Source organism: Pinus tabuliformis, chromosome 6 (genome assembly GCF_031772625.1).
Source record: "Pinus tabuliformis cultivar Carrire ecotype Pingquan chromosome 6, CPIR1, whole genome shotgun sequence".
NCBI classification, from domain to species: Eukaryota; Viridiplantae; Streptophyta; class Pinopsida; order Pinales; family Pinaceae; genus Pinus; species Pinus tabuliformis.
The window spans coordinates 40,757,839-40,781,444 of NC_142292.1; positions in this window are offsets into that span (position 1 = coordinate 40,757,839).

Below are 23,606 nucleotides of genomic sequence, written 5' to 3' on the forward strand. Positions count from 1 at the left end.
GGTAAAAGGAATATCGTCCTCTTCAGGCTCCCAAATGGGGTTCCAATGAATTTCGTAATCCTTGTCGTCCGGAGCATGAGAGTTGATCGGTTAGATACTCGAGATAACAGGAAGAGTATCACTCACAACCGGTACCTCAGGAGCAACGGAAGACAGAGACCCTTGATCACTTGGAACAGGAGTCGACGGTTCAGCCAGGATGACGAACTTCAAACAAAACCTAAGGGAATCTAATGATAAAGGACCCTACTCAAACTAACGCACACAAGATCTAACGAGGTAATGTTAATCGCAGCCAAATAAATTTTAAGACGCAAGGACACAACTTGACCTTTTCATGTTTTAAGAGTCGAGAAAAGGACAAAAAGGTGACTCTAGTCGCCTTCGAATGTTTTGTGAGCCCGAAGTGACAAACTTCTCAAGTGAGCCTTTTCTTTTAAGGAGTCCCAAAAGGATCAAAAGTGACTACTCTAGAGAGACTAGGCAAAGGGTTTACCAAACAAATCCGTAAAACTGCATATATTCCTTGGCAGTCATATGAAAACCAAGGACTTCCCGTACGACAGTCAATCTTCCCGAATGTTGTGTTTGGTGCATTACGACTTCCTGTGGATAAAGGATGATAACCTAGTGGGGTCTCCCCTATATACTCGACAGTACGTGGGAGCTCAAGTCCGTGCTAGGCCACTATCGAGTCACAAAAGGAGGAATCACCCAACCGTAATGTGAAACAATAGTGACTAGGTTTAACGACGCCGGAGCACGTCTCTAGCCTAGACCTCTAAACAACGAGTGTTATGTTCCAATGCGTTTTTAAGTCCATTCAGTTCATTTTACGGTTGATCTTTGATTAGGTTTCGATTTCCAGGTCCTACCATATGTAATCTCTCACAATTCCCTAAATGCAAGCTATATGCCAAAGAATATCATTTCATTCGATGAACACTAACTACGAGAGAGTTGAGAATTTTTTAATCAAACAAAATGACCACAAACAATCACGAACCACTCTAATGCAGCTAATGGTGATAAACGATTTTTTTTTTTTAAATCACAAATCAATGAAAAGCTCTAATTTCCATTAACTAATTCAACACAAAAGAGACTGTTCGTTTTCTTTTCAATGGAAAAGTGCACTAGACAAATTTTGAGAGATAATAACACCGAGTAAAAGAGACAAATTTCACTCAATGAGAATCCCCAAAACACCAAGACAGTCCTTCAAACCAAGAAGAAAACACAAAGACCTCTATGAGCTATGTGATCTAAGCCCAAACGAAGCCAAGCGAAATCCAAGTGGAAAAGAAGAAAATCACTTGAATAACAGTAAAAAGCTTTGACAACTACTGAGAAAATGCAAAATAGTAATCACAAAGTCAACTAGACAATCAAAGAACCAAAGACTCCTATGGAAGGCTTGATGCACAAAGCCACTAGATGCCCTAGGGCTGAAATGTGAAATCAATGGAAAGAGGCAAACACCCGAAGGATGGAGGTCTAAAACCAGTCAAACAAGGATCAAACACACTCCAGTAATTTAAAAAGACGTGGAAAGATACAAATCCAAACTCAGAGGGCTGGAAAACAAGCAAACTGGAAACATTGAAAAGCTTGGCGTGACTGTCAGGTAGCAACTCGCGCTTTTAAGGGATTGGCGCAGGTTGTCTTTGAGCAACATGTGCCAATTGGCGCGAATCTCAGGCAGAAAAGTGCGCTAATCAAGCTTGCTAGGTCAAAAATAAAAACAAGCAGTTCAGTGCTTGGTTAACAGTATCCAGGCAGACCAGGAAGCAAGAGACAACAAGACATCCAACCCAGAAAGCTATCTAAGAAATCAAACGAGAGAACCAAAGAGACAAGACTCCCCAGTATGGTCGCCAAATTGTTGTGGAGGTAAATCCTCTCTGTGGACAGAGACGATCCCTACTAGCCCAGAATAGGTCTAGCAACAATCAAACAATGTTGTCACGCAAGTTCCTAATTGCAAATTAAAAGTGGATGATGAGAACCTACGTGGATTCCAATGCTAATATTCGTAGAAGAGACGTCGCTCTCGTTCCTTTGCCTCGGCCGGTCACGATCCCCATGATCTCCATGATTGGACACCTGCACATGCAAAGAACAACACAAATACAAGCATAAAATACAATAAATGCAATTATATATCAGTGAGAAAAGATATAACTCAACATCAATCATAGGACAATGAGAGTGGAACCATAATGATAGTCATCTATTATTGATAAATAACAAAGAAGAATACAACCATAGTTCTGACGTCAAATCCTCCTTTAGCTAGGTAGTCAGCTACACAAGTCTTGCAAAGCTTGTTGGGGATGGGAACAAGCCTCTCTCTCTTGGGTGACAAGAATCTCCTCACTTAGATTTGGCCTTATGGGTGCAAAGAAGGCTCTTGCGGCTTCAAACTCTTCAACTCCTGGAATTCTCTATCACTATGCTGGAACTAGCTTGCTCAAGGCACTGAGACAAGCTTTTATAGATAGAGAGGAAAGAGATAGGATCAACCACATTATTCATGGGATTGGCTTTATCACTTGGAAACTTCCATGAAAGGTGGCAAACCACTTCCCTTCTATGGAGATTCGAAGCCAAACCATCCTAGCTCAACATAGATTCAGTTGGTGAATGGGTTAAGGAGAACCTTCGGAAGCTTGTTTGTTAAAAAATTTACTCAATTAGGTTGGCGCGAGTGCGACTCTGAGACAGAGCGCCAATGGCGCGCCCTCTTTAGAGGATTTCCCCCATTGGCACGGGCAGTACACTGTGGACCTGCGCTAATGCAAAAAGATTTGTTTTCATGGGTATTTTGTAGGAGATGTCTTTAGGGCTTATGAAGCTCATACTTAGAGGAATATGATGCAAGTGGTTTCAGGTCATGTCACTTCTCACAGGTCCCGAAATGAGTCCTCTAGTGTGCGGGAGAGGGGTAACAGGGACAGTGACAAACGATGACAAATTACTGTGTAACACACCTTGAAAAACCTGAGAGGATTTTTGGGTCTCACAGGCTATTATCAAAAAAATTTCCGCAATTATGGTCGCATAGAGAAGCCCCTCACTCAACTCCTGAAGAAAAATTCATTCTTATGGAATGAGGATGCACAACAGGCATTTATAGCTCTCAAAAATGCCATGTGTTCCACTCCAGTCTTAGCACTACTTGACTTCACCAAATCTTTTGTCATTGAATGTGACGCTTTGGGTACGGGTATTCGGGTGGTCTTAAGGCAGGAAGGGTGACCTTTGGCCTTCACAAGTCAGCAACTAAGTGGGAAGAATCTGGGCCAATCTACCTATGAGAAGGAAATTATGGCCATCTTACATGCAGTAGAGACCTAGCAACCTTACTTATTGGGGTGATGTTTCCAAATCCGCACATACCATCACAGTATTAAAAATTTCTTGGAGCAACGCCTATCCTCCCCACAACAAAATAAATGGCTCGCCAAAATGTTGGGATATGATTATGAGATCATTTACAAGAAAGGGCAAGAAAATAGTGTAGTAGATGCATTATCTCGCCAATTTGAGGAGGGAAGTACCCTGCTAGCCATTTCCCTTCCCATTCCAGAATGGATTGAAGAGGCTCGCAGGGAATGGTTTTCACATCCCATTCCCTCCAAACTCATTTCTCAATTGCAAGCGGATCCAAATTCCACCAAGGGCTACTCGTGGCAGGATAAGATTCTTCGCTACAGGGGCAGAATCGTAATATCACCAACATCCACCCTCAAAAGTCGCATTTTGGTAGAATTGCACTCATCCCCCATTGCAGGACATTCAGGCTTTTAGAAGACATATGCTCGCACCAGAATATCATTTTTTTGGACAGGCGTGAAAAAGGACATCCTTACTTTTGTAGAAAAATGCGATGTCTGTCAACGCCACAAAGGGGAGACCATCAAAGCACCAGGCACATTACAACCGTTGCCCATCTCGGCAGCAATATGGACGGAGGTTTCTATGGATTTCATTACAGGTCTTCCAAAGTCAGGAAACAAGTCAGTCATCATGGTGGTTGTGGATAGACTTTCGAAGTATGCTCATTTCTGTGCCCTACCCCACCCATTTACACCGACTTTGGTCGCTCAATCTTTCATGGATCAAATCTTCAAATTGCATGGCATGCCTACTTCTATTGTGTCTGATCGCGACCCGATCTTCACCAGTAATTTTTGGCAGGAACTCTTCAGGCTACAAGGCACCCAAATAAAACTCAATACTTCCTATCATCCACAAACAGATGGTCAAACTGAAGCTGTCAACAAATGTCTGGAAACCTACCTTAGGTGTTTCACTTCAGAAAAGCAACATCTTTGGGTACAGTGGTTACCTCTGACTGAATGGTGGTATAACACCAACTATCATGCCACCACCAAAATGACTCCCTATGAAGCAGTATATGGTCAACTCCCTCCTTCCCCTACTTCTTATATCAAGGGGTGCTCAAAGGTACAAGCAATGGATCAACTCCTACAAAACTACGCAACCATGCTCAGCCATCTTAGAGAGAATCTTCATCAAGCTCAAAACCACATGAAGCAATAGTTAGACCAACATTGCTCACAGCGCCAATTTCAAGAAGGGGATCAAGTTTTTTTTAGGCTTCAACCATATAAGCAAACATCACTAAAGACAATGGTTGTCAAAAACTATCTCCAAAATTCTACGGACCATATCAAGTACTTCAGCACATTGGAGAAGTAGCCTACAAGCTGGCTTTGCTGCCTACTACAAAAATCCATCCAGTTTCCCATGTCTCATGCCTCAAGAAAGTGATTGGGAACAATTGCAGAATTCAAACCAGTCTACCTGAATTGGACGAGGAAGGGTCAATCTGGCTCCAACCTGAACAGGTCCTAGACACACGAGAAAGGCACTTGCGTGGCCGCATGATTATGGAAGTTCTCGTCAAGTGGAAAGACACCTCTCCAGAAGATGCAACTTCGGAACCAGCCACTATTCTTCAGCAGTTTCCGCAGCTTCAACCTTGACGACAAGGCTATTCTTAAGGGGGAGGGCATGTTAGGGTCCCACCCTAACCCCCTTATTTATGTAGTGGGATCGATTCATAGTAAAGAGTCAATAAAGCCCATATTAATAATTGTAAGTGGTTAGCCCGCAATTAATGACAGGACCACAGTTAGTTGCAAATGGGCCATAGTATTAGATACATGGTATTAATAAAACCCATGGTATTGATCCATGTTATTGCATGTATGAGTCATATATAAAGGATAGAGACTCCCTGCGAGGAGCATCGTGTCTTATTTTTGTATCGAGCTCTGCTCTATTGGAGGTTGCCCCCTCGAAGAGGCCAGTGAACATTGCTTTCTGAATAATAAAATATTTGTTGTTGTCTCTCACTATTCTATGTTCTGGGTACCTTTCATCGCATATTCTGTATTTGGGTATCTTTTTGCAGGTTAAGAGCATAACAAAATGGCAATGTCTGAAGAAGCCAGGGGAATCGGAGAGTTGACCACCGAAGAGGCTAAGCACACCATGATAGTTGAGGATACCCCTGAGAGTGTGAGGATAGTTGCAGAAATCCCTAAATCGCCACACACACCATGGCCCAAGAAATATAAGCAGCGCATCATTTCAATATGCATGTCCCCTCAAAACCCATTGAGAACTAAATTTACCATGGACGAAAAAGAGAAAGTGGCTAATTTGGAAACCGACGAGGAGGAGGAAAACCTTGAGGAAATCCTAATAGAATAGGATGAGGATGAAGACATGGAGCAAGAAACCAAGGGCATGGACCCTCCAACCAAGCTACCCATGTATGTTCCTCCATGGAAGGGGAAGGCAAAGGTTCCCAAGGACCTCGAAGAGAGCAAGAGCTCTCTGTAGACTCCACTGCTACCTGGAAATATCATTTATGAAGGAGCGCACCTAGGATGGGTGCCGAGTTTGAAGTTCGAATATTGGGATCTTGCCCACCACGAGAAATTCCCTCACTTTGTGACCACACAACTCATGAAGCTGAAGCAAAACATTGCGGTGGGAGTCATAGAGTTGGAGTTGCGGAAGCGGTTACACGGAGTCAAAAAGATAGGTTTGTTTAACCTGCTCTTGGTGTCACATTACCATCGTGCCCCGGAGATTATCTTCGTCATCAGGCAACTGCTCTGCCTGGTGCATGGTAGGTGTTTGTGGCTGGAGGAGCCCATCACCATGACAGACCACCTAATCCATAGAATTACCTAACTCCCTTGTAAAGGGGAAGACCAAGTATACATTTTGGAGGGTAAAAGTAGTGATTTGGCCATCACAGTGGCCATGAAAACGAAATACAAGCTAGAGAAGAAAAAGAGGGGCTACGTGATTTCTAGTATCAACAACAAGGAAGTTAGAGTTGTGACTCGGATACGGGTGGGTAAGGTCATGCGGAAGTGTCGCGCAGATGAGGTGCCTACGACAGTGGTTTCACAAGCCGAGGAGTGCGTAGAGGGGGTCCAGTTTAACTGGTCTGAATTCTTGCGCAAGGAGTTCCTGGAGACTTGTTGCAAGGCACAAGAACAGGGGAAAACCTTCCACTATGCATGGCTTCTACTGTCCATAGTGCTGGTGGTTGGGGAATTGCCGGAGTACAACCAGTTCCCCACAATTGCAAGCGATCTCCCAGATGTCCTGAATTATGCTTCGTTGTGGGCCATTAAAGACATGAACCAGATCCGACATAGTAAGATATTTTGGGTGTTCATGGATATGAACATTAGAATGGGGATTAACTTCATGTCGAAGTTATCGCCACTATCTATAGTAGCCTACAAAGCTTTGTAGAGTTCAATGCAGACTTCCACCATGTCTACATCAGAGCGTGCAAGAACCCCACGAAGAAGTGGAACGAACTACCATACTGGGCCATGGACGATGTCATATTCATCATGCTGGAGTCATGGTTGCTAGAGTGGTGTGCTCCAATGCTCTCCACGACGCAAACAGAAAAGTCTGCTACACAGCGGAAGAAGGAGGAGATAAAACTATGGATGGTGCAGTTAGCAGAGAAGAGAAGGAAAGAGGTAGCAACAACAGAAGAACAAAAGGAGCACGAGGGCCAAAAGTTTCCTTCACCTGAGCAGGAACAAGAAATGGAGACAGAGGCAGAGGAGGGATGCATGGACCCAGAAACAACATCTACACAGTTAAAGTGCTAGCACCCGAGAGAGAAGGTGGGACCATGAAATAATTCAAAAGCATCTAAAAATTCTTTTGACTCGATCACACTGACTGAGGGAGATCTACATGATATAGGGGAGATGGTGCATGAAGTAACCACGGAGGCCCTCATGTAATTGGCGAAGGAGAATCATATTATGTTGGGAGCCCTCAAGGCATAGATTCAGGAATTGGAAGTGTGCACTCCTCACGTTGGTACTCTCTCGACTAGCCTCACAATAGGAACGACCATGGTTGAGGAAATGTTATGCGCCCACACGACCAACAAAATAGTGCTGGCAGAGGGGGCACTAGTTACAAAAAACGAGGCCAACAGTCCTATAGTGAGTGGATTGAATGGGGTAGGAATCAACATGGTTGCACTCCCTCTAGAGGTACTCTATGTCTTGCACGCTACAGGTGTTGAGTGAAAAAAGAATCAACATGGAGAAATTTAGCCTATAGCATGACAAGGTTATGGCGCAAAACCGATAGATGGTGCATGTGGTTGAGGAAGGTTGCCAGATGGTCCTTGAGTTGGACATCCCTACAAAGGAACCAGCAGAGGTGCACATCCACAAGTTAGCGGCAGGGGTGCGCGAGGCATGAGAAGAGATGGCCAAGGTTCAGCTGGAACTGAACCTTCAAATAGCAGAACTATGGTTGAATGCACACCCTTCAACTCCTCGAGAGGTAAGGGAACAGCACTCCAGCACCATTACATCAGGGATGGAGGAGATGAGCAGTACACTAAACGACTGCACCAAAATGTTGAAAGAGTCTTTCGAGGTCCTCACCACTCTACAGGAGGACACGAACATACAACGCTTAGAGATAGAGGCGCGTGAGCTACAACAACAGTATGACAACATCAAGGGGACCACGCAGATGGTGGCCCTTGCATAGAGGCTCACACGAATGCAATGGGAAAAAGTGCTTAAGGAGCAAGTAGACGCAGCACGACACAGAGAAGCAATTTCGAAGGCGCATGTCGAGCCTTATATCGATGAGCCCTTCGTAATCACAAAAATAATTGAAGGCAAGCTCGCAGAGATGCAAGGGATGCAGGAGCAAATACACGGAAGCAGTTTAGACACCGCAGTCTCTGAACATTGCGGCCAGGAGATATAGCAGGCAACTTCTCAGTGTGTTGCCAACCTTGCAGCAATCCAAGCACAGTTGGCAGGTCTCCATGTGAAGATCTCCGCACTAATAGAGTGACTCGAGGGTGAGTCGCAATGTTTGTGTTGGGGCCCTGTTGGGCGTGAGATCCCCCCACGACAAGTTTTGACTAAGTCCAGTGTGAAGACTTCACAATTTGTGGGTGCAGAGCGTGAAGTTGTAATTAATTCATAGGGTTGTCCGCCGTTACTTTTGTAATGTAATGTCAGCTTGAGAGTTCTACCCATGGTCTGCGAACCATGGGATTGTATAAATAGAGTGAGGCTCTAAGTACAAAGAGTATCAATCAATCCATAAAAGATCGAATGAGGAAGAATGGGTTTAAAGTGTAAGTCGAGTCTTTGGGTAGTAGAGTAGGAGAAGGCTCTGGAGCTGAGTGCGCAAAGGCCTAGTAGTCTGTATCTGATTGCGCGGACCCCAGCAGCTGAGTGCACAGGGCAAGTTGAGTCTGTAATTGATTGAAGCATTAATAAAGAGAAGTTTTACAATATTTCTATGTATCTTTTCCTATTTTATGCATTCAAGTATATTGGGTATGAATTACAAGTTTACTCTTTATTTGTTGCGTGAACTTATATGAATGTGCTGAATAAGTCAATATAATATAAAGTATCTCTATATGCGAAGATAACTAAGTATTATAAGAAGAAGTAAGATCCATGCTGTGACTTGGGGAAATAACACAGATCATTTCTTTAGCAGCGTGAAAGCTCACATAACAAGATTACAATATTCACAGTTTAACTAATATTCACATAAAAACTCAATACTTACAATAAAAATTACAATAAAAATAATATTTTTAGCCATGAATATTCACCCCCACCTTAACATGGATATTATTATCTTGTAAGTAGGCTTTGTTACAATACCATGGTTTATTAATACCACATGTGAGAAAGCCATAACTCATTTCATAATCTAAATATTTTCTAAATATTTTATTTTAATTTAATTTTTTAATATTTTTTAAATTAAATCTAAAAGGAATAAGGTTAAACTTTTGAGATATATCCAAACCCTCTACCCTCACTACTGCTAAAATTATTCAGTGGATATTCCATAGAGATTGTAAAGTGAAAAATGAGAATACTTTTGTACATAAAGATGTAAAATTTATATAATATCGCCATAAATCCATCTTAACTCCAAATCTACGAATCATCGAGTAGGGTCAACTATCTTTTTACTCCAAAAGAGGTTTGCACCTTACAAGATTTGATCCATCTTGGTGCTCGGTATATCTAGAGTTGAGATTGATCTAGGCTCGTAATTAAATCTAAAAATGTCAACTATGATAATCTCATTTAGGATAATAACTATTTGGAGAATGTTTGTTCATACATATTATATCTCGGAATTGACATTCATCATCAACTCAATTAGAATTATAGCATTGAGAAAGGATAATTTGAGGCTAAAAAGCTTATTATAGGCTTGAGAACAATTGTAAGTTGAGAAATATTTGGAAATGGAGTAAAAAGGAGTTCACCTTTGAGACTCTTGTCACCCATTTTTCTTTATATGGATGTGAGGTTTGGGGTTGCAATATATTTAGAGAATCATGGAGGAAGATTGAGTTGATCCAAAAATAATTTATAACCTACAAGCTCGATATTAAAGCAAATACTCCTTACCCTATCCTCTTGATTGAGGGTATCATTTCCCCCATTGGAAGCATCACTATGCTGAGGTATATCATGTATAAGAAGAATGCATACAACATGGAAGCCAAAAGGTTCCCCAAAAATTCTCTCGGATTGCGTATGTTTTAGTCACATCCGTTCTAATTTTCAAATTCCTTGCCACACTACCAACCTTCTCGACTTGTTAGGTTAGCAAAACTATGGTAATCTAAAAATGCTTCTCTCCATTTACTTTTGTATCGTAAAAATAAAATATTAAACAATCTCAATTTATCTCTTACTTTCTTAAGATCCCATAAACCATATTAATTTTAGTAAACTTTAATTATCATATATATATAATTCATGTACTAATGTATTTTTAATTAATAATAATAATGATTAAAAATAAAACTCCAAGTTAATTAATTTTTTAAATCTAAATACTTTCAAATATTAAATAAGCATAAAATTTTAAATCTCAATAAATTCAAATATCAAATAAATGCTTAGATGTAGATTTAAATGGTTGTCGTGGTGTTCCTTTAATCTCGTGAACCACTCTTTAAGTCTTACTCGATCTTTGTGGGAACTCAAATAAATTTATGTGAAAGAAGCTCCTCCTTAAAATTGGGCCAACAAACTCAACTCCTCTCAAAACACACCCAAAACCAAAGGGTTGCATTGAGAAGTTCATCGTCGTAGTTAATATGACAAACGTTTTAAACTTAGCACACCAAGATATATTCAATATATAAGCAAGTTAATTTTCAGATGCAAGTCCACAGATCTAGTTGAGAGTAGCATATTCCCTCACTCAAGTTATGTTCGTTGGTTGCTAATATTCTCATGGGATGGTGCTTTTGGTTCTTCCCACTTTTCCTCCAATTCCAATTTAATATTCCACCAAATTCTCTTCTCATTTGATCGACCTAGCCAACCTCATTGCATAATCAACCATAGACATGTATAAAAAATTGGCCTACTTCATTGATAAATACATCATACACGAAAGTAAAAAATCGAAGACAACAAGTGATTGATTGTGTGGATAAAGAATCTACGAGATTGTGATTATTTATTTTATTATCAAACTATATTATAATTCACCTTGAAGGTGTGTAACTAAATATGTCAATCGTGCCAAGCCTTTTCACACTGCTTTTGGACCTATTGGTGAAATCCAGCCAACAATCGTTCTTCCTCGAGCTCCTCCAACTGTGTGAGCCTCTCCTCAAGGGCTCTGTGATTCATCATACTTGTGAGCACTGCTATGCGGAAGATAAGCATCATGTATTCTATAGGCATTAAAACTTCTACTCCATAGACAAGACTAAAAGATGCATGTCCCATCATTTTCTTGCATGTCATCCTATAAGTCCATAACATTGCAAGTACACACAGGTCCCAGTCACTTCGCTACGCATTGCATACTTTTTTCAGCGCGTTGCATACCTTAGTGAACGCTTCTATGCACAGAATCTTCTGCGTGATTTCTCTTCCTGCATAATGTCTTCCCAACACTAAGAGCCATCTGTGAGCTCCCTCCCCCCAACACATGCTTATTGACTGTGTATTTCAACACGTAGTACATGTGCATCCACGCTGGTTGGGGCTCTTTTCCATAAGCCTGCATCCTCCTAGCTAGATGTGTGCGTGAATCATCCGTTTCATTGTACTTATCTGTTAGGCGCACCCTAGGCTTCCCAAATCATGTGTGCATCCTTCTCCTACATTCACGCTAGTGGTAAAAGCTTCCTTTGTGCGTACCCCACAATCTTGCGGACTTAGCGCACAGTACCTTGTCTAAGGCGTGGAAGCATTGCTTTTCTAGTACCTCCCTTTAAAATTTATCCAAGAAGGTATCTACCTCACTTAGACCATCATAAGTAGGCAAGTCTCTTACTTCTGTCGATACGCAATGCAACAACATTGTCATCATATTAAAATTCAGTGTAGTTACCTCATGTAACTGATTCTACCATCGCTTTGTTTCCTCATCCGAATCCAAAGTACATGAGTCTTCACGCTCCCACGAAATCCACCCATCCAAAATGGGATTTACCCAGTCTTCCTCTCGTGCTATTATCTTGTGGATGCAGTCCAAATCATCATCACTTTCATAGTCACACACTGGCTCCATGTAGCGCAATCCTTTAGCAGGGTCCAGGGGTACAATTACGCATAGTGACTTCTTTTGAAAAATCATTTTTCACTTTTTCAGATTGATCACCTCATTCATGTCAATGGCCTAATCAATTCCTAAGAGCACAAGGTAGGGATTGCTATCATCAACAATCTTTATCACTTCAAATTCTGTGAGCACGCTCGCTTCCTCAATATCCACAGTTATTCCCTGCAATCGCCCCATGGCTATTATTTTCTGCTCGTTCACCATCCTTGGTTGAATTGGAGACCACTATAGTGCAGGTCTCCCCATTCGCTCCCATCTTTGTTTAGGCAGAACATTCACATCTGACCCTAAATCCGGGATGACTTGATCCATATCATATTCTCTGATCTGTACGGTAAGTCTCACTTCTCTTTCCATCCTTGTTTTATGTTTTCTAATTTTCCTGAGTACGCACGGTTCTCCTCGCACAGTCCCATCGCATCTGTTAATGAGTTCCTGTAACCCTTTCACCATTCTACTGTTGCGTAGTAGCTTCATACATGTTTCCAAGAACATTGTGAGCATAGATGGGTCCATCTCTCACTCCGGGTTATCTTTTCTTCCTGAAGTGGAGGCATCAGTGAAGCTCTTCTTAGCTTCCATGAAGATTTCTCAAGTGCTCTCCAAATCAAATTATGCTTCTTTCATCGAAGCTTTGTGAACACAAGTACTATATTCTGTTTGTTTTCCTTTGTCATATCTTGTCACGATTCCACTTTGGAGCACAATGTTCACATTTGGACCTTCCTTGCATAGCTCAGACCTCATCATCTGCAAGTTCTAAGTCAGGGGAGTTGGTAGCACTCCTTTGTCGCGTATCCTAGCAACCAGCGTGGGACAATCCTTTGTATCATAATTAAACAAGGTTCAATACAAACACAACAAGCGCGTTGGATTCATGCAATCATGGGCATAATGTAATGTCCTGGACCTCCGCAATTGTAGCATATCAACTGTGTGTGACCTCTTCCTGGTCCTCCTCCGCCTTGGCCTTGTTCATGCCCCTGAAATCCTCTTTGCCCCATTCTTTCATTTTGGTTAAGGGGTCGTGTTTCAGCTTGAACTCTGTAGGTGGGAGTTCTATCCATTATTAAATCATATCTTCTACAAGTGCGCTCATCGTGTCCCATTGACCTACAAAAGTTGCAAAACAATTGTTGCAAATTTTTTATATACTTCTGTAATAAGTGACAATTGTCTCTGGCATGTTTTATTGCTATTTTACAAATCGTGTGCCACAAAGGTGGTGTCGCGCTAGGTCGTACTTGTGCTTCGAGCCTTAAGGTCATATTTCCTCCTCCTGTGAGTTAATTTGTGAAAGCCGGGCAATGGTCGTTGTCATGACCCTCACCCTTTCATTTTATGCAACATACTTCATGCACTTCTATTTGAGTTGTCTTGTCGTGTTTTAGACTCTGTATCTCAAGGCATAAATTCTTCAACTGCGCGTGGATCTGCTGAAATCCTAAGCTAGGATCCTACATCGAGGTCTCATGTAGCCTCATATAAATCTTTAAGGCCTCCACCTGAGTCATTATGTTCTGTTGTGATAACACATTCCTTAAATGTGGAATTAGAAAAGCTACAAACAACTCGTGATGATGTCCATGTGTCAGATTCATATTAACTTTGTAAATCGTACATTTCAGCCTCTCATCCAACTTGCAAGGAATCTTGCATGGTAGCATCGTGATCTTTTTGAATCCAATGATCAACTGTGCTTCAGACTTCGGCCTACTAGATTCTTTATTTAGAGCTGCTTGAATGTCCGCGATTCGTGCATTTGGATTATCATTGGAGTGCTTAATATACCAGGTCAGCGAGTGGTCCTGTAGGGTACTAACCAATGTCGCTTTCTTTATATTGTTATATGTAACTACTTGCGCTTCCCATACAACCCTTACCACGAACCAGAATTGGTCTGGATCCTCATTTCCCAATCCTTTGAACACAGGCAACTTCAGTGTTCTTTCCATATTGAATCGCGGTGGTGGTGGAGGTGGTACGGGTGAAGATGGAGGTGATGGTGGTGAAGTTGGTGGCAATGTGGGTGGAGGTGGTATTCACGGAATTCTTTTTTTTATCAGATGGATCGCACTTCACGGTCAGACCTATGAGAGCTCTTCCTCATCCCCTCGTGGAGATGAAATCAAGGGGCTAGTTTTTGGTCACTTATTTCCTTCATTCCTATAAGATTTTCCACTTTGCATAGACCCAAACATCAAGGTAACTCCATAACCCTCTTTTCACATAATATCATTCTAATCCAAGTATTTAAAGACTTTACATAATTACCCTGCCATCATTTGAGAAAGCATCGCTCTGTGTCACTATAGCTAACTGAGGTGTCAACCGCGAACTGAGTAATGAATCCTCCTATAATACAATCGAGCCAATGATCAATGGTGCACGCAATCTTATCCTCCGATGCTTCCAACCTTCACACTAACTCTGGGGTCCACACAATAGGACCGTCAAGCTTCCACCTTTCTTAGCTATCTACTAGCTCAGTAGGGAAGGACACAAAGAATATTTTTTGGATCTCCATGTACAGGTAGCAGTCTAACCAGTCTTCTTTTGAGAGTCGCAGGTTCTTGTTCTCATGCACTATGAACTCATGAATTCTTCTGTCCATCCAACCTTCAATTTCCTTCTTAATTGGATTCCAATGATATGACATCACACATCTCTATGGTGATCCTGGTCCCTGCAATGGAACCATTTGTTGTGTTATGGGGGCCTGACCTAAGTTCGGAGTTATTTAGCCCAACAAATCCCTACACTACTGGACCTTTCAATATTAGCCTATGGAGCATGAACTGAAGTCTCACCCGAAGCAGTATGGGGGGATGCTAGAACCAAGTTTCCACACCCTTCAGATGTGTGAGATGTCAATTTAGTCCAACTAGATCTGTCTTCAACCAATTCATTTCGCGCACTATCCCAACATTAAATACCTTCATAATCTGTTATAATCATCTTTCGTGCAGCTCTAACGAGGGGTTGAGATGTTTTCGTGCTGCTTGGGTTGGGAACTACACTATTTCCCCAAACTACACTCTGTATCTTACCTATCTTCTTAACAGATCTTAGTTAACTTCGTGTAACAAATTCACTTAATCAATATAATTATACACATTCGTGCATCATATAAGTATTAGAAGTGAATTTCATACCCAAGATAACACATGCATAAAACACGAAATAGATACATAGAAATGATAGGAAACTTCTCTTTATTAATACTTCCAACTGTTAGAGACTCGACTCACCCTGCGCACTCAGCTGCAGGGGTCCGTGTAGTGAGTTGCAGACTACTAGTCCTCTTCGCACTTAGCTACAAAGCCTTCTCCTACTCTACGACCCAAAACTAGAATTTTCTCCACAGATCTATCTCGCATACATCATATGTTCATCTTTTCTTCTTCCTAATTGATCTCTTAACTACTTAGAGCCTCGCTCTAGTTATACAATCCCATGGTCCACGAACTATGGATAGATCTTTACAACAGATATTACAATAACCAAACTAAGAGAGGACAACCCTATGACTCTTTTACAAGATACGTGCTCCGCACCCACAAAATGCGGAGTCTTTACATCAAAATTACAATATTTGAACAAAATTTGGGTTCTAAGCCCCAAAACGTCCCTTGGGGGATCTAGCGCCCAACATGATGATAAGGAGTTAGAGGGAAAAATGAAGCTAAGGTATTATAAGGAGGTGATCAACCACAATTTTGATAACCAAAATGATCTTTCTCTCTTGATAAGTGCTAAGAAGTAAATGAATAATGTGAAACTAATTCTCTTGAGCTTCAATGTGAAGTAAACTCGTAAATTCCCAGAACAACCTTGGACTAAAAAGTGTGTGTCCTTTGGGATACTAAGAGGGTTGAGGATGAAACTCACTTTCTCTTGGATTGCCTATGTTTTACCCACATTAGTTCTAATTTTCAAAATCTTTGCCACACTACCAACCTTATTGATTTGTTAAGTTAGCAAAACTATGGTAATCTAAAAATGGTTCTCTCACTTATTTTTGTATCATAAAAATAAAATGTTAAAAAATCTCAATTTATCTCTTACCTTCTTAAGATCCCATAAACCATATTCATTTTAGTAAACTTTAATTATCATATATATATATATATATATATGGTATTTTTTAATTAATAATAATAACCATTTAAAACAAAACTTCAATTTAATTAATTTTTTAAATCTAAATACTTTCAAATATTAAATGAGGATAAATTTTTAAATATAAATAATTTCAAATATCAAATAAATGCTCAGATGTAGATTTACATGGTTGTCCTAGTGTTATGATAATTCTTTGAACCGCTCCTTAAGTCTTACTCGATCTTTGCAGAAACCCAATTGATGATGTCGTGTTACTTTAATCCCATGAACCGCTCTTTAAGTCTTACTCAATATTTGTGGAAACCCAAATAAATTTATGTAAAAAAGCTCCTCCAAGGAAAATTTTAAGAACCACCCTAAATTTATATGTATAATAATTAGGCTAATCCCCATCATACATAGGAAAAATGGGAAAATAGTGATAAGGTTTCATTGTTTTGAAATTTTTTTGTTAAATCACAAAAAAAAAGAAGTTAAAAACCAATATTAATGGAGATATTGATATTTTTTACTAAATTTTGTGAGATGACTAAATGTAGCTTTAACCATTCACCTTAAAATTCTTTTACAATATAATTTCCTTAAGTCTATTTAATATCTTCATTATCATAAAAAACAACCTATATTAACTCCACATCTACCACTCTTAGGGATGAAATGTATTTATCCGTCTCAGCACTTGGTAGACCAAAAATTAAGATGGATCTAAGATGATAGAATTTCGCCTTTAAATAGTCTATGCTCACATGAATACCATGGTATTACCATGGCTTAATACCATGGGTTATCATAAACCTAGAGCTTAAAAATTACTATTAGTAATTTATAAAAATTAATAAAATTAATTTTTTTTAACCAATTTAAAATGTTTAACATACATTAAATTACAACATCCATTTTTTTTCTTGATCCACCAATCCCCAGAAGGATCAAATATTTTTTCACTCTATGCTAATTTGCATATCACGATATTTGATGCATGTGGAGGGTTAGTAGATCCAGAGTAAAATGATCTTTGCTCGTTTAAATCTCGCATTTAAATAGGATACATTCGAGTTGAATACCATGGATTACTACCATGTGCCATTTTTATTTTTATTATTACTGATTTTTATTTTTATTATTACTAATATTAAGGTTAAGAATGTGTTTTTGCATGGTATTAATAATAATCTAACCATATTATTTGGCCCATAGTATTTTGCCCATAGGTTACACATAAATATAACTCATTTTTTGAGTGTTGGTAAATATAATGCGAAAAAGATGTTTTATTTGTTTACCATACCTCTAGTTTATTTATATCTTTATTAATTTACCATCGTCTTTTACAAATATGGTTTTGGCCCATAGGATTGATAGAATGAGTATGGACTAAATATAAAAAGAGGTTTTATTTATTTACCATAACTTGTGAGTAAGTATAAAAAGAAGTTTTATTTATTTACCATACCTCCACTTTATTTATACTTTTATTTGTTTACACCCATGACTTATTGAGTAAATATAAAAAAATTTCATTTATTTACCATACCTCTCATTTATTTATATTTTTATTAATTTACCATACCTCTTTTATAAATATGGTATTTGGTCATACTATTCACTTAAATAAAACATATTAAGGTTAAATGGAAGGTTGCTCCTAAATTTACCTTTTTTACCCTTTCCATTAAAATAACATGGGCTATTTGAGGAGATCTGTAAAAATGTACTATAATACAAAATATTAGCCCATTAAAAATTTTAAACATAGTACAAAATATTAGCCGCTAAAAATTTAAAACCCCTTAATTTAACATAAGGGTGAACATTCTCCCTTAATTTAACATAAGGGTGAACATTGGCCCTTAAAATTTTCCATTAACTCCTCCTTAAAATTAGGCCAAAGAACTCAACTCCTCTCAACACACACCCAAAACCAAAGGGTTGCGTTGAAAAGTTCATCATTGTAGTTAATATGACAAACGTTTTACACTTACCACATATATTCAATATATAAGCGAGCTAATTTTCAGATGCAAGTCCACAGATCTAGTTGAGAGTAGCATATTCCCTCGCTCAAGCTATGTTCGTTGGTTGCTAATAATCTCATGGGATGGTGCTTTTGGTTCTTCCCACTTTTCCTCCAAATCCGATTTAATATTCCACCGAAGGCTCTTCTCAGCTGACCTCATTGCATAAGCAACCATAGACATGTATAAAAAAATTGGCCTACTTCGTTTATAAATACATCACATCACACACGAAAGTAAAAAACAAGTGATTGGTTGTGTGGATAGAGAATCTGCCAGACTCTGATTATTGCTTTTATTATCCAAATCTAAGTACGATAGTGCGTTCCTTGGTGAGGTATTTTGGAAGAGGTTCTTCACAACAGTAAAAATGGCGAAACAATTCTTCCAGTTTGGAGATCGAGAAAGAAGTGATATCAAATTACACTTGATTGCTGAAGATGGAGACTGTTGAAATATTAATTTCAACCGCTCAGCGGTTTTCAGAAAACCACCCGGTCTCCCCGCACCGCCATTCGCAAATGGCTATACCAGCAGGAGGGACCCCGACACAATCAGGAGGCGCCACGCGTCCCCTGTACAACAACAATACCGCCTGCTCCCCGGATGTTAAAGTCCGTTTCGTTTGCTCGAGGATGGCTTGCGAACCTCGTCAGATCAGCTCAGCGATCTGGGCGCGCGCTCTCAGCCGTCGATCTCCGAAGTTGCATTCGGCCTTCTGAAATTCAATGGTTTGCGTGGCATGTTTGGTTTTCTCTGTTGACCGCCGCGAATTGAATCTAATGGCTGTACGTAGGAAGTACACAGATGTATTAATTTCCATACTACACTTAAGTTTTGGTGTTCCATATGCATTTGTATATTTTTTTAATAAAAAGCATGGAAGAGCCTCCGCGCGGGAGTAGTATGAGAACAGGGAAAACAACTGTGTGTTGTGTTTGCACGGGTGTTGCATGAAGAATACAGAGAAGTGTGTGTGCGCGCTGTGTTGAATGAAGAACAGGAAATAGAACAGCGCGGTGGAGAGGCTGTGCGCGGTGGTTCTATGTGGAAATGAAAAGAACGCACAGCAGTGCGAAATAGAACACAGCGGATGAGTCTACGCACAGAGGTTTTTAGTGTGATTTGTTTTGAACGCACTGCAGTGAGAGAAGTTGAAAAGAACGGGGATGTATTGTATTGGTTGCCCAGCGCAAAACCAAGAAACAGCAAGAAACTGTTTTTTTTGTAATACCCAGAGCAGTGGAAGACCAGAAGCGATAGAGAGAGAGACAGAGTTTCTCCAGTGAATCCCTCTCTGCGCAGAGGATGAGTTTGTAACAATTTTTGTTTTTAAGCAATAGAAAATGTTTTATGCTGTTGTAATGGACTGTTATGAGTACATTTGTTTTTAATAGCTTCGCTGTGCAAAGGTCCTGGAAGAAATGAAACAGAGCATTGGCTCTGTTGTGTTTATTTGTTTGGTTTTGGTATTTTCCCATCAAAAATACCCAACAGTGGTATCAGAGCAGGTCCAAGCTCTTTAAAGAAGTTAAAGAAGCTGAAGGGAGAAGGTTTGTAGCTGCAGTCAAATTTCTCCAGCAGTGTGAAGTCTCAGCCAAAAGCATTAAGGTATTCCTCAAGCTTTCCTTTGTGTTACTGTTGAAGAAACAGTCAGTGATTTAAAAAAAACAGTCAAGTATTTAAAGCCTAGATAAGAATGGCAAGGTCAAAGAAGAAAGCCTCCAAGCCTGCTAAAAATGTGTCTCCCTCCTCTACTAAACTAGAAGGCGATCCATTTGAATACATTCTATTTGAAGCTCCAAAGTTTGATGGAAACTTTGATGTATGGGAAATAAAGATGAGGGTTTTCCTAAAGTCTAAGGGAATTGAAGTCTGGGAGTCAGTGATTGATGGTAGCAGGATGGATAAAGAATCCATGGAGTATGATGCAAAAGCAGCAAAGACTATCTTGAATGGACTCCCTGATTCTGTGAAGAGGAATCTAGGAAAATATACATCAGCAAAGGATATATGGGACAGACTGCATGACTTTCATGCAAAGGGAGCACTGACCATGACAACGAGTCAAGAAGAAAGTTATGAACCCATCATAGAAGCTGAAAATGAGAAGGTTGACCTCATCAAGCTTCAGGTAAGAGAAAGGGATGAAGAGCTTGCCAAGCTTAAGAAGGAGCTTGACCAATGCAAGAGGAAACATCATGAAGAAGTCATATTCATGACAAATCAGTTGAACAAAGCAAAGAAGCAAGAAGATGCCTTGACAAGTCAACTTGAACAAAGGCACATGAGAGTGAATAAGCTTGTGGAAGAGATTGGACAGTACAAGGTAGAGGTCTCCTCCCTTAAGTCCGAACTACAAGAAGCCAGGAAGCAGGCACAAGGAGCTGAAAAGAAAATGAAGAGCAGTCAAGCAAAAGATGAAGAAATCTCCAAAATGAAGATAGATATTATCTCCTTCAAAATAGTAGCAGCTGAAGCTACTCGTAGCAAGGAAGAAACTGAGGAACAACTTGCGAAGGAAAATAATGTATGTGAACAGTTAGAAGAAGAGATTGTCCTCCTCAGGAAGAAGGTTGAAGGGATGAACAAAATAATGAAGAGCTCTCAAGCCTTGGATGACATGCTCAGCTATCACAGATCTCCATCTGATAAATCAGGACTTAGGTATGTAGGTGAACCCTCAAACAAGGATGAGGATGCTTTAAGCAAAGGAGATGTGAAGAATCCAGAAAGAGATGGTGATGCTCTTAGTTCCAGCAAAGGCAAGGAAAAAAATGAAGGCTGCAATAGAAGAAATCTTGCTCCAAGAAGAAAACCAGCTCCAAGAAGAAATGTAGCTAATGTCAAAGAGGCAAGAGGCAATGGTTATCATCAAAGGATCTCAAGGCAGCAAGGGTTCAGAAGTGCATGAAGAAAACCTCCATCTCCCACGTACCAAAGTTCATTTTATGGTTATTGTTATGCTTGCTCAAACTTTGGTCATATGGCAAAAGACTGTAGAGCATTTCATAAAGATAGATGTTGTGGTCTTCGACAACCTCCAAGAAACAATTTTAGAAGAAATCATGAAATGTTATTCATGAAAAATGTTGAATGTTTTAAGTGTCATAACATTGGTCATATGACACGAGATTGTAACTTAACATGGGATCTTACACAAGCTAGACCCATGCAAAAGAAGAAAGTTACACAAGTATGGAGAAAGAAGGTAATACAACCTGAAAGCCCCTTGAACTCCCGAGTGGATCTAAGTTTGCTTTAAGAAAACCTTGATGAAAGAAGATAAAGCATACATTAAAGGGGAGCTTGTAATTTTTTCTTGCTGAACTGTATTAACAGTCACTCTTTGATGAAGACCTTTTATAAGGGAAAAATATGAAGTTAAATCTGCCATAAAAGCAGAGAAGAAAAAGGGGCAGCCCTCAAATGTGAAGTGCAGCAGTGCAATAAGAAAAGTATGCAAAGCATGGAGACCCTCACAGCAGTGGGAAGATAGAACATAAAACAGCAGTTTTGAATTTTTTGTTATGGAGCACATGCATTGAAATGCATAGCAATGGAAGGTAGTTTCCTTCTATATAATGTGAGAGAACATACTCATAGCAGAGTGAGTACAATACACAGCAGTAAAAAAAAATGTAATGTTTTTCTTCATATGCAATGCAACATGCAAAGAAATGCATAAAGAAAAACAGGGACAACAGATTTTTAATGCACATGGGTGAATGATAATGTGTGGCAGCACAAAAACGAAAGGAATTGCACAGTAGTGCATTGTGTAAATAAAAAAAATGAAGACGAAGACTGTGTGAAGCAAGGGTGTAAAAAGGAACAGGGGTAGCCACAGTGCAAATTGCAGAGGCAACGCAGCAGCAAATAAAAACCCAGGGATGACAGAGTCTATGGTTATGGGTATGGACAGAAGTGCATAAGAGAAGGCAGCAGCGTGATGGCAAGAAGGAGAAGCACAGTAGTGTGAAGAAAATGAAACCAGAACTAAGAGAGAATGAAGAAATGTGTTTTACACATCAATGTAAATAAGAATATGCAGCAGCATAAAAGAACAATGTAATGAGTATGCACAACAGTGCAATGGATGTTTTGTTTTGAAACTGCTTCTAAAGCAGTGTTTGGCAGTAATCCCTCCGTGAGAGGAAGTGAAGTTCTTAGTGAATCCCTCTGTTAAAGAGGAAGGTGTTTTTCAGCATAGTGTCATGGTAAATCCCTCTGTCAAGAGGAAGATGTTTTTTAGCATACACATGGTAAATCCCTCTATCAAGAGGATGATGCTTTTCAGCATAGTCACACGTGAATCCCTCTGTCAAGAGGAAGGTGCTTTTCACCACATTGTTATGGTGAATCTCTCTGTCATGAGGAAGGTGCTCTTAAGCACAGTTTCAGGTTAATCCCTCTATTAAGAGGAAGACAACTTTGTTGTGTGTAGAATTGCATGAGAAGGAGTTGGTGAATCCCTCTATGCGAGGAAGATGTTATTGCAACAGCAGTTGGTGAATCCCTCTATGTGAGGAAGTGTTTGGGTATGTCCTAATGCCCAGGAGTTAAAATTAAAGGGGAGTGTTGAAATATTAATTTCAACCGCTCAGCGGTTTTGGGAAAACCGTCCGGTCTCCCCGCACCGCCCTTCGCAAATGGCTGTACAAGCAGGAGGGGCCCCGACACAATCAGAAGGCGCCACACGTCCCCTGTACAACAGCAATACCGCGTTCTCCCTAGATGTTAAAGTCCGTTTCGTTTGCCCGAGGATGGCTTGCGAACCTCGTTGGATCAGCTCAGCGATCTCGACGCGCGCTCTCAGCCGGCGATCTCCGAAGTTGCCGAAGTTGCATTCGGCCTGCTGAAATTCAATGGTTTGCGTGGCGTGTTTGGTTTTCTCTGTTGACCGCCGCGAATTGAATTTAATGGTTATACGTAGGAAGTACGGAGATGTATTAATTTCCATACTGCACTTAAGTTTTGGTGTTCCATATGCATTTGTATATTTTTTTAATAAAAAGCATGGAAGAGCCTGCGCACTGGAGTAGTATGAGAACAGGGAAAACAATTGTGTGTTGTGTTTGCGCAGGTGTTGCATGAAGAACACAGAGAAGTGTGCCTTCGGGCTGTGTTGAATGAAGAACAGGGAATAGAACAGAGAGCCTCTGTGCGGTGGTTTTCTGTGGAAATGAAAAGAACCCACAACATTGCGAAATAGAACACAGCAGATGAGTCTGCCAGGTTTTTAGTGTGATTTGTTTTGAACGCACTGCAGTGCGA